This window comes from Lissotriton vulgaris, chromosome 1_1, assembly GCF_964263255.1.
Source record: "Lissotriton vulgaris chromosome 1_1, aLisVul1.2, whole genome shotgun sequence".
Lineage (NCBI taxonomy): Eukaryota > Metazoa > Chordata > Amphibia > Caudata > Salamandridae > Lissotriton > Lissotriton vulgaris.
The window spans coordinates 1,622,224,274-1,622,234,777 of NC_141685.1; the positions used below are offsets into that span (position 1 = coordinate 1,622,224,274).

A 10,504-nucleotide genomic window follows, 5' to 3' on the forward strand; every position below is an offset into this window, starting at 1 on the left:
CCCCCAATTTGTTCCAGTTCCTAGTCCTTCAAGGACAAGGAAGGGAGAACTTTATACATTACTTGAAGGATTGCTTTGTGACCAGGGCTGGTGTTTTTCAGATAGCCAAGCGGCTAGAAAAGAAGGCACCCCACTTGAAGTCTGCAAGTCTGCTGCAGGAGCAGAGGGTCTGCCTGAGTACCTAGAGCCCCTTGTCAGACTGTCGAGCGAGTATATTAACTTGCCTTTCTCTGTAGGATGAGAGACTGTCCAGGAGGAGAATCTAATGTGTTCTTGGAGCTGGGAAACATTCAGGGAAGCAAACTACTTGAAAGTAAGTTGGCAGTGACCAATGCTGCAGAGGCTCCATGGTCTCCGGAACCCAGTACCTGACAGGAACCATTTCACATACATTTTTATTCTGGCCGTGCAACAACATTCACCCAATCTGGTTGCAAGTTTATGTTTGGCCCAATCTAGGCTGCATCTGCTGTGTGATGCCATCAGTCCGATTTGGGCTGCAACTGCCTACTTGTCTCAGTAGTGGCTGTATCTGCAATGCAACACATGCCTAAACTGTGTTACAACCACATGTACAGGCCCGGAAAAGCTGCATCAGTTGTGAGATGATATTTGCCCAGTCAGAGCTGCACCTGCTGTGTCATGACATTGACCCACCCAAGGCGGAATCTACAAAAGCGACTGGTCAGCCAAATGAGATAACCACTCTGTAGTCAAAGCAGAACCACTGGTTTCCAGGCCTCATATACCAGTGGTTCCCAAACTTGTTTTGACCCGTGGCTCCCTTGACCTAATGGGCAGTTGGCTGTGGCTCCCCACCATTTTTTTTTTTTACCGGTGGACGGGATTAAGCCGACCTCGGGAGTACTTCCAGTTGTCTTCCTTAAAGTAATTGGGACGCAATGAAGGTATTATATTGATATTAGTAACAAAATAAGAAGATAAGTTGTTTAATAAAAACTTGTTAAGTGAGAAACAATACAAGACTTTTTTGGACCACACAACAATAGTTTGAAAAAGATATTTTATTATACAGAAGAAAAACAACAGAGTCCGAATTTACCTTGCAAATCCTAGTGAGATGGGTGTGCTTGTTTTTCCTTACATAGCTCCTGAAATCTTGGAGTTATTTGTGAGATCGCAACACACATTTCCTTTTCAAGGTTAATTTTTGCCCTATATTTGTACTTGATTACTGCAACTGCTGAGAAACCAGCTTCACAAAGGTATGAAGTAGCAAACGGGATCAAGACATGCAGGGCTCTCTTGCTTATCATTGGGTATTCATCCCCAGCTTGGCACCAGAACTCAAACAGTGACTGAGACTGGAACCTTGCTTTCGAAGCTCAGTAACTTGCAACATCAATAAGCTGTTCTGCTTCCTCATTGTTGAGATGCTGAGGTATCTCAGCATTGAAAGGGTTGCTCACCCATTTTATTGGCTCCACTTCATCCTCTGGAAAATATTTGTCAAGGTAAAAACGCAGTTGAGACAAATATAGAACAAAATCTGTCTGTAGTTCCTCCTTTAACACCATTCCATTCTCCTGCAGAAACTGGTCAGACGAAGGAAAACATTTATAGTCACCCTTGCTTACACTGTTTTCCCAAAGGATCACTTTGTTCTTAAAGCCTGAAACTTTGCCTGACAGTTGCAAGATGTTAGTGTTATTGCCTTGCAAGGACTTGTTCAGTACATTCAGTTTTTCAAATAGATCAGAAAGAAAACCCATTTGTATTAGAAAGTCTGCATCAATAAATTTGTCAGCAAAACAATGTTCATCATCATGTAAATATGAGTATATTTCATTCCTCAGCTCATACACTCTAAGCAGGGAATTACCAAGAGACAGCCACCTAGAGCTGCTGTAGAACAAGAGGCATAAGTGGTCGGCACCCATGTCCTCACACAGTTTAGCAAAAAATCGTGCTTTCATTGGTCTTGTTTTAATATGATTTAGCACTTTGATTACTATTTTCAATATGGCTGAGATACCCGCCACCCCCTCTCAACACAATCCCCAAAAGAGGGAAACCGGAAACAGTTCTTAAAGTTTTTGGATGTGGGAGGGAGTGACCCTCCCGGCCGTATTTATTAAAACAAAAAATTAAAACATTAAACGTTTCATATTATGTACAATTTCCTTATCACATTGCGATGTTTGGCTAACCTTAACATATTCTCTAATACAGAGGTTCTCCTAGCCGAACTAGCATCCTACAAAAACATTCTCTAGAAACACTGAAATTGTACATCCTAACGTTTAAGGGCCAACGGCAAGGTCATAACCGGTGTCAAGATCCCTAACCAGACTTACCCCTCCCACTTGGGAGGGGCGACAGCACAGAGGCTTACCTCAAGTGCAACTACAAACAATTTCCCTTGACTTGACGGGGGCACTTAAGACTCGACGCCATTTAAAGGTCGTTCGAAGACTTGTGTGTGGTATCTAGAAGGTATCGTGGACCTCCCCCCACCCCACACAACTTACCGCATCTGCCGTCGCAGATGACACTGGCCCCGGGAAATTCCCCCAGGAGGGGACTGTAACCCCTCCTACAAAGGAAGGGGCCTTGACCGCCTTTCCTTTACTTCCGGCGACCCGCCCTTAGACGGGACCGCCTCCCCACTGAGGGGCCAATGGCCACCTCTCCCGAGCGCTCCCATCCGTGTTGGGTGACGCCCACTCATAGGGATCTACCAATTAGTGCTCACCGATCATGACCTTACCGCCTACCAAAAATAAATACGACAATTCTTACTCAAACTTAAGAAAACATTGGTCGCTACGACCGAAAGAACATGCTTAAAAATGCAACACTACCTCAAATCATTTTATTCGTATCAACTTACACAATATTTACCATACTTTATTAGGAACAACAACAAACTGATACTTTCACAGCCTGTAAACGAAACGAAAACAAATTTATAAAATTCACTTTATTGCACGATGACTTGCTGTCCTCAGGGGCTGGTGGGTGGGTCAAAATTGGCTCTTCGTTCTGTCCCGAGCTCACGAGTAGCGAGGAGGTGCAGCTTCGGAGCACAAGAACAAGAGGACGTCTTCTGGTCTTGCGTCTCTTTTTATCCATCTTCAGGGCGGGCGAGGACCCGCCCCTGCCTGCCCCTAGGGCGGGGCTGGCTACGTCGGTGTCTAGGCCAGCCCACTCTAGGGCGGGAAAAGCCGCGCCCCGGCTACGCCGCTTCGGGCATACCAGCCGAGACGCGCCTCCCGCCCAAAAATGGCTTCCCGGGGGGATCGAGGCACTCCGCCATACGTTCGGGGGGACCGAGTGGTCGCCCCTTTCCATATGGCTGAGATACCCGCCACCCCCTCTCAACACAATCCCCAAAAGAGGGAAACCGGAAACAGTTCTTAAAGTTTTTGGATGTGGGAGGGAGTGACCCTCCCGGCCGTATTTATTAAAACAAAAAATTAAAACATTAAACGTTTCATATTATGTACAATTTCCTTATCACATTGCGATGTTTGGCTAACCTTAACATATTCTCTAATACAGAGGTTCTCCTAGCCGAACTAGCATCCTACAAAAACATTCTCTAGAAACACTGAAATTGTACATCCTAACGTTTAAGGGCCAACGGCAAGGTCATAACCGGTGTCAAGATCCCTAACCAGACTTACCCCTCCCACTTGGGAGGGGCGACAGCACAGAGGCTTACCTCAAGTGCAACTACAAACAATTTCCCTTGACTTGACGGGGGCACTTAAGACTCGACGCCATTTAAAGGTCGTTCGAAGACTTGTGTGTGGTATCTAGAAGGTATCGTGGACCTCCCCCCACCCCACACAACTTACCGCATCTGCCGTCGCAGATGACACTGGCCCCGGGAAATTCCCCCAGGAGGGGACTGTAACCCCTCCTACAAAGGAAGGGGCCTTGACCGCCTTTCCTTTACTTCCGGCGACCCGCCCTTAGACGGGACCGCCTCCCCACTGAGGGGCCAATGGCCACCTCTCCCGAGCGCTCCCATCCGTGTTGGGTGACGCCCACTCATAGGGATCTACCAATTAGTGCTCACCGATCATGACCTTACCGCCACAGGTCCGGATAGTTGACCGGCTATCCGGACCCCCCACAAAAAACTCCTACCTAAAGGTCATGTTTTAACGATTTTAACCAAGCTAAGAAGTCACCTATGAGTAACTCATTCCCCACCCTCGACAAATGCACACCATCCCCCAGATACATACTGTCATCCTTAATACAACTATGCGAGATCGAATGCAATGTCTTGGAACGGAACAACCTACTCACTTTATTATTCAATTTTCTAACAGAATGATTCAAAGCAGGGATCGAGATAGCCCCCCGCCACACTTTTCGTGGGATCATGTGAGACCACGCAATTATGCACCCCGGAACTTTCCTCGCTAACCAACTTACTGTGGAAAGCATAGCCTCCAGGAGAAGTCGTCTACCGGTGGTGACCAAATCATTGCCCCCTAAATGCACTATGACTATGGACGGCGGTGACCTCATCCGCTCTAACAAACCCTCAAAATATTCCTGAAACTGGTCAATACAGAGACCGCCCCTTCCGTAGAAGGACACTCTGTACCCGTATTCCCCAGGTACGTGAATCATGTCACCTGCTTTGAATACGTCTGCGGCCCGTCTCACGTATGAGTGGCCCACGACCCACACCTCCTTCTTCACAGCCGGTGACGTGCGACCGCTGGCCTGGTGTAGGGTCGACTGCACAGTTCGCCCTGCCGCGTAGGCTTGCGCAACTGCAAACAAACAAAAGACAAGAAGCGTGAGTACATGATTACAGCTTCACAACATGTGCAATCGCACGTACCTCTTATAACAATTGGAGGACCAACGCCCCACACGTTTCACTTGTTCTACATTAAGACCCCTGGCTGTAGCTTCAGTGGCAGCCCCTATTCGAAAGGAATGGGTCCCAAATTCGCCCGGGTCCAAGCCCGTTGCGGCAATGGCCATTGCAAGCACCCGCTGAAACTGAAACCTCGTCAGTGGGGTAGCGTCTGCATGCCTCAACAATGTCCCCCCCCATGATGCCACCCTTCGTGCTAGGTAATCTTCTAAGCACTGTACCGGACACATGGATGACTCGGGGTTTCTGCGAATGATCGTGCAGTCCCCTCTCCCATCTTGGTCGGTCTTGGACCTGAGAAAGGAGACAATCATCGCATCACCCCTGATCTGAACATGTTCCCTGCACAAGCCCCCCGTCACATCCTGTTTGTTCCTTGCAACTAGCTCACTAACTCTCATAGCCCCGTGAAATGCCAGCGTAAATGCAGTCCGGAACAAACAGGTTTCGAAAGGGGACGAGCACGTGTTAGGGAGTGTGGCCAGTAACTGGGACAATCTGTCTAAACCTATCGGTCGTCTTACGTCTACCCTGCGACCCTCCAGTCGTTGCCACCCACGCAGCGCTTTCTGAACTGTAAAAGACGCTGTTGGGTCCAGGATGCCATGGGCCCTGGCAACAAAAGAAATGGCGGCACGATGCCTTTGGGCGGTAGCCACCGACTTCCCAGCCTTACGTAAGGACAACAGAAAAAGTACCACCCACTCTTCCTGCCCCCAAAGTCCCCCTCTCTCTGCCCCCAAAAAGGCTAAATAGGCCTGGAACGCCCCTTCATATGCCTTCCTTGTCCTGGGTGCTAGACTCTCTCCCACGAGGTGACGAAGTTCGGGGCACCGAGAGACCAGAGAGCTTCGGGGAAGGGTGCCGGCTCCGGGTCCGCTGACGGAAGGAAACCCGAGAAAGCCTGCATGTGAAAACGAGACAGTGCATCAGCAGCCTGATTCTTCACCCCTGGGACATGTCTTGCTCTGAATACCACGTTCAGTTGCATACACAGTAGGACAATTTCTTTGAGCAGCCTCAAAATCAATTTACCATGGGCTGCCTGACTATTGATGCATTCTACTACGGTCATATTGTCGGACCAGAACACGACAGAATGATCTCTGAACCCTTCTGGCCAGGTTCTCAGGGCCACCAGAATGGGAAATAGTTCGAGGAAAGCAATATTACTCGTTAGCCCCTTCTCGTGCCACCATAGGGGCCACCTTTGAGCAGACCACTTCGTGCCGAAGATGGCGCCAAAGCCTATGCTTCCTGCTGAATCTGTCCATAGCCCAAGCTCTTCTGAGGACACGGCTGGCTTGTTCCAGACGACTCGGCCATTGAAGTCCGCCAAAAATGCTAACCAAATCCGCATGTCCTGGCGGACCTCAGCCGATAATCTCGTGCGATGATGACCCTCTTTTAGGCCAACCATCGCCTGGGCAATTGAGCGGGAAAAAGGGCGAGCCATTGGGATCACCCTCAAGGCAAAGTTTAACTTTCCCACTAACTGTTGCAACTGATGCAGTGTAACCTTAGATGCACTCAAACATACTTGGAGGGTTGCCCTGAATTTTAACACTTTGCTATCTGGCAAACGGAAACACCCCTCCCTTGAGTCCAACTCGATCCCCAAAAACTCGAGGCAAGTCGTGGGACCCATAGTTTTACCCGGTGCCAATGGCACGCCAAAATGACCCATCAACACACAGAATTCTGCTAAGGCCTGAGCACATTCGGGATTTCCGGCGGGACCAAGGAACAAAAAGTCGTCAAGGTAGTGCATTACATTTCGGAAACCCGTTTTCTTCGTGAACACCCATTGCAGGAAAGTACTGAATTGCTCAAAATAAGCACATGATATAGAGCATCCCATCGGCATACACCTATCCATGTAAATTGACCCCTGGAACCCGAATCCCAAAAGACGCTGATCGTCTGGGTGTACCGGGAGCAACCGGAACGCTGACTCGATATCTGATTTCGCCATCAACGTCCCGGGCCCCAGGCGATTCAAGATGGCTACTGCCTCATCAAACGATGCGTATCGCACCGAACAAACCTCTGGATCAATTGCGTCATTCACCGAAAGGCCGTGTGGAGCCGACAAGTTATGGATCAAACAAAACTCACCTGGGTCCTTCTTGGGGACCACCCCTAACGGTGAACATACAAAATCCGGTACCGGGGGTACACTAAACGGGCCAGCGACCCGTCCCCGGCTAACCTCTTTCAGAATTTTTTCCTGCACCACAGACGTATGTTGTAACACAGAAAGTTGATTTTTGCAAAACCCTACGCCCTGAAAGTCCCCTACCGGGATGCGGAAACCATGTGAAAAACCGTTCCGCAGCACCCCAGCAGAAGTACGATCCGGGTATTCACTGAGCCAGGGAATCATTGCCAAGGTATCAATCGGGGTTGGTAAAGGCGCCCCTCGGACTAGTTTAGACCTGTTTGGCGCCTCCCTTACCCCCGTTCTCACCCGTTCTGGCTCTGCACGCTGACTCAGGATGGGACGACCCACACGTACTACACTCATGTTTGAATTTACACGTTCCCGGAGGTCTGGTACATTTCCCTTTGTTGAAATTAAAGCAGAAACCCTTCCTCCCTGTATTACCTGCGGGCCTCGACTGATCGTCGGTGCTCGTACTTGGTCGAAAGGGCGTCCCCACGTTTTGGCGGGAGTAATCTACAACATTGCTCCCAACCAATGGCATCTTTAACATTCCTGATTCTTTCATCTTATCCCATGTTACCGAATCGTAACAATCCCAAGTCAAACCTTTGTTATGTTCCTTTTCTTTTCTGAACAGATTGTCATAACAAAACCAATGGTTACCTTGATACGCTGTCGAGTAACCCATAATTCTTGATTGATAAATGGGAAGCTCAGGAAGCAACTCGGGCCTACGTTCCCCCAGAATTGATGTAAAAATTCCCCACGCATTGCCCCAGTTGCCAATATTCTCATTTATCTTAAAGGCGGCCATTTTTGCGCGCCAAACACTCGGATGCATTAGGTCCTTTTGACTTCTAACATTCTCCACCTCATAATGATCAACAAGCAAGGCGAAAATATTCACGTATTCCCCAGCCCAAATCTTTTCCTTTATAGCTAAAGGCACATGTTGACCCAATCTCTCTCTACGAGAGGGTGCTGACTCGTCCCTTGCAATCGGCAATGGCCGCTTACCTGCACCGGACGCAGCTTCTGCCAACGGCGCAGCCACTTTAGCTGCATCTCTCTTCTCACGAAGCCCTTTTATCAGTGCCTGTGCCTCGGCGGCCGTGGCGCCATCACTACTATCCCCCAACCAAGCTGCTAGCTGTGCTGCCAGCTCGGGGGGCATGTCTTCCTTGGATGTCGGGGTGACGACAACGGGGATTGGATTCCCCTCCCTCGGTACTGGGGTCGGCGCCTCGAGCGGGGCAGAGGGAACCGGGACGTCTCCACCGGCTGGAACCTTTCTCGGCCTCTTTGGTCTACCTTCAGCCGGCGCAGAGCCCGAACCCTCCTCCCCGTCTCGCTCCGCCAACCGTTTCTTTATGTCGGACACCTCTTTGCAAAGAGCCCGCACCATCTGGTCGGTCGTCATTCTCTTTGCGCCTTTCTTGGGCATCTCTCCGACGAAGTATCTAAAAGACAAAGAGAAAAGATCAAAACGCTCAAAATTGGCTCTTCGTTCTGTCCCGAGCTCACGAGTAGCGAGGAGGTGCAGCTTCGGAGCACAAGAACAAGAGGACGTCTTCTGGTCTTGCGTCTCTTTTTATCCATCTTCAGGGCGGGCGAGGACCCGCCCCTGCCTGCCCCTAGGGCGGGGCTGGCTACGTCGGTGTCTAGGCCAGCCCACTCTAGGGCGGGAAAAGCCGCGCCCCGGCTACGCCGCTTCGGGCATACCAGCCGAGACGCGCCTCCCGCCCAAAAATGGCTTCCCGGGGGGATCGAGGCACTCCGCCATACGTTCGGGGGGACCGAGTGGTCGCCCCTTTCCAAATACCATGCAGTTCTTCACTGAGGTTTCCTGCTGCCAGTGCTTCTCGGTGTATTATACAGTGTGTCCAAACAGCATTGGGCGCTTTAGATCGTATGCGAGCTTGAAGTCCTTGGTAGCATCCTGCCATTGAACGACCCCCATCTGTACAAACTCCAACACATCTCTCCCAGTCAATTTGATTCTGTTGCATAAAATCATCCACAACTACATACAAGTCTTGACCTGTAGTTCCACCTTTGATTTCTTTACAGAACAACAAATCCTCAACAATTTGTTTTTCGTGTAGAAACCGGACATAGGAAATAAGATGGGTGTCTTTGTGGTTGTCTGTTGCCTCATCCAACTGGAGTGCAAAGTCTTTTCCTCTTAGATTACAGATGAGCTGATCATTAATATCTTCAGCAATATCATGTATCCTCCGGCTGACAGTATTATTAGAAAGAGGCACTTTCAGCAGCTGTTTACCCGCATCTTCGCCGACCATGTTTGTTACCATTTTAACAGCAGCAGGCAAAATCAGCTCTTCTGCAATTGTGTGTTTTTTTCACTCTGTGCAACTAGATAGGCCACTTGATATGAGGACAGGAGGGCATTACTATTCATTTTGGTTTGTTTAGAGAAAGTGGACTTTTGTAGTTTGGCTTCTGCAACTTTTCTTACAAAAAATTCCCTTGGCTTTCCGACCACATTTGGGTGAAGACTTTCAAGATGCCGCTTAAGTTTACTTGGAAGCATGGATTCCAGAGCCCAAACTTTTAAACAGATTGCACATTGAGGACGTTCCTCATTATTAACCTGAACACACGTGAAACCATAATCCAGATACCTGTCATCATACTTTCTGTACTTGGCCTTTCGTTTCCCGTCGTCTTTGTCAGAAGAACCTGCAACTTCACTTTGTGCAGATGAACTTGAACTTGGCATTAGAAATCTCTTCATTGTCAATCAGAAAGATGGGAATCAGTTCCACGTTTCTGAATTATTCAGATGGAGGGGTCTTTCTATCTGTAAAGTTCCTGGTCTTCTTTTCTTTTCCTCTGCTCAAGTTTTTCCAGGTTTCTTCCGGGTCTCATCCACAGTCTCCACGGTATAATAAGTCTGAAGTACAAAACATCCAGGTAAGACAAGTATAAGAAGAACAAAAGTTATCCTCTTTCTAATGATGGATCTAATATTGATGTTAATTTCCAATAGCAGCACGTGATGATGATGACCATTTGGAAGGTCGACTTGTAAATCAGTTGTGCGGGCATTTGTCTATTTTGGAAGCTGGCGCCTAGTAGGCGTGGGCGGAAAATCCGTTCCGCTCGCGGATTTTGCGGATTTTCGGGAAATCCGCAATCCGCGAGATTTGCGAATTTCCCGCAAAATCCGCAAATCCGCGAGCAGCGGATTTTGCTCGCACTGCTCGCACTGTTCGCGTGAGTTCGCGCCCCGCGAATAAGTGCAAAATTGCAGAAATACGATTTTAGCAAAACTGAAAGTAACTACTTACCAGGTTCAAAAGTTCAGGCTCATCATTAGTAGCCATTTCCTGGAGTGCTTCCTGAGGGGCCCCTCCAGAGTTCAGTTGCCAGTTGAAACTAGTATGTGACCCTGCTCTGAACCTCAGAATAGTTACACATATGCCACAAAGGTCCTGAATTAC

At 48.8% G+C, this 10,504-nt stretch overlaps 1 pseudogene; it reads right to left on the reverse strand.

Moving 5' to 3' along the window:
* Positions 1-1,073: 1,073 nt before the first annotated feature.
* On the reverse strand, positions 1,074-9,340 carry LOC147750917 (zinc finger BED domain-containing protein 5-like; annotated as a pseudogene).
* Positions 9,341-10,504: the final 1,164 nt, after the last annotated feature.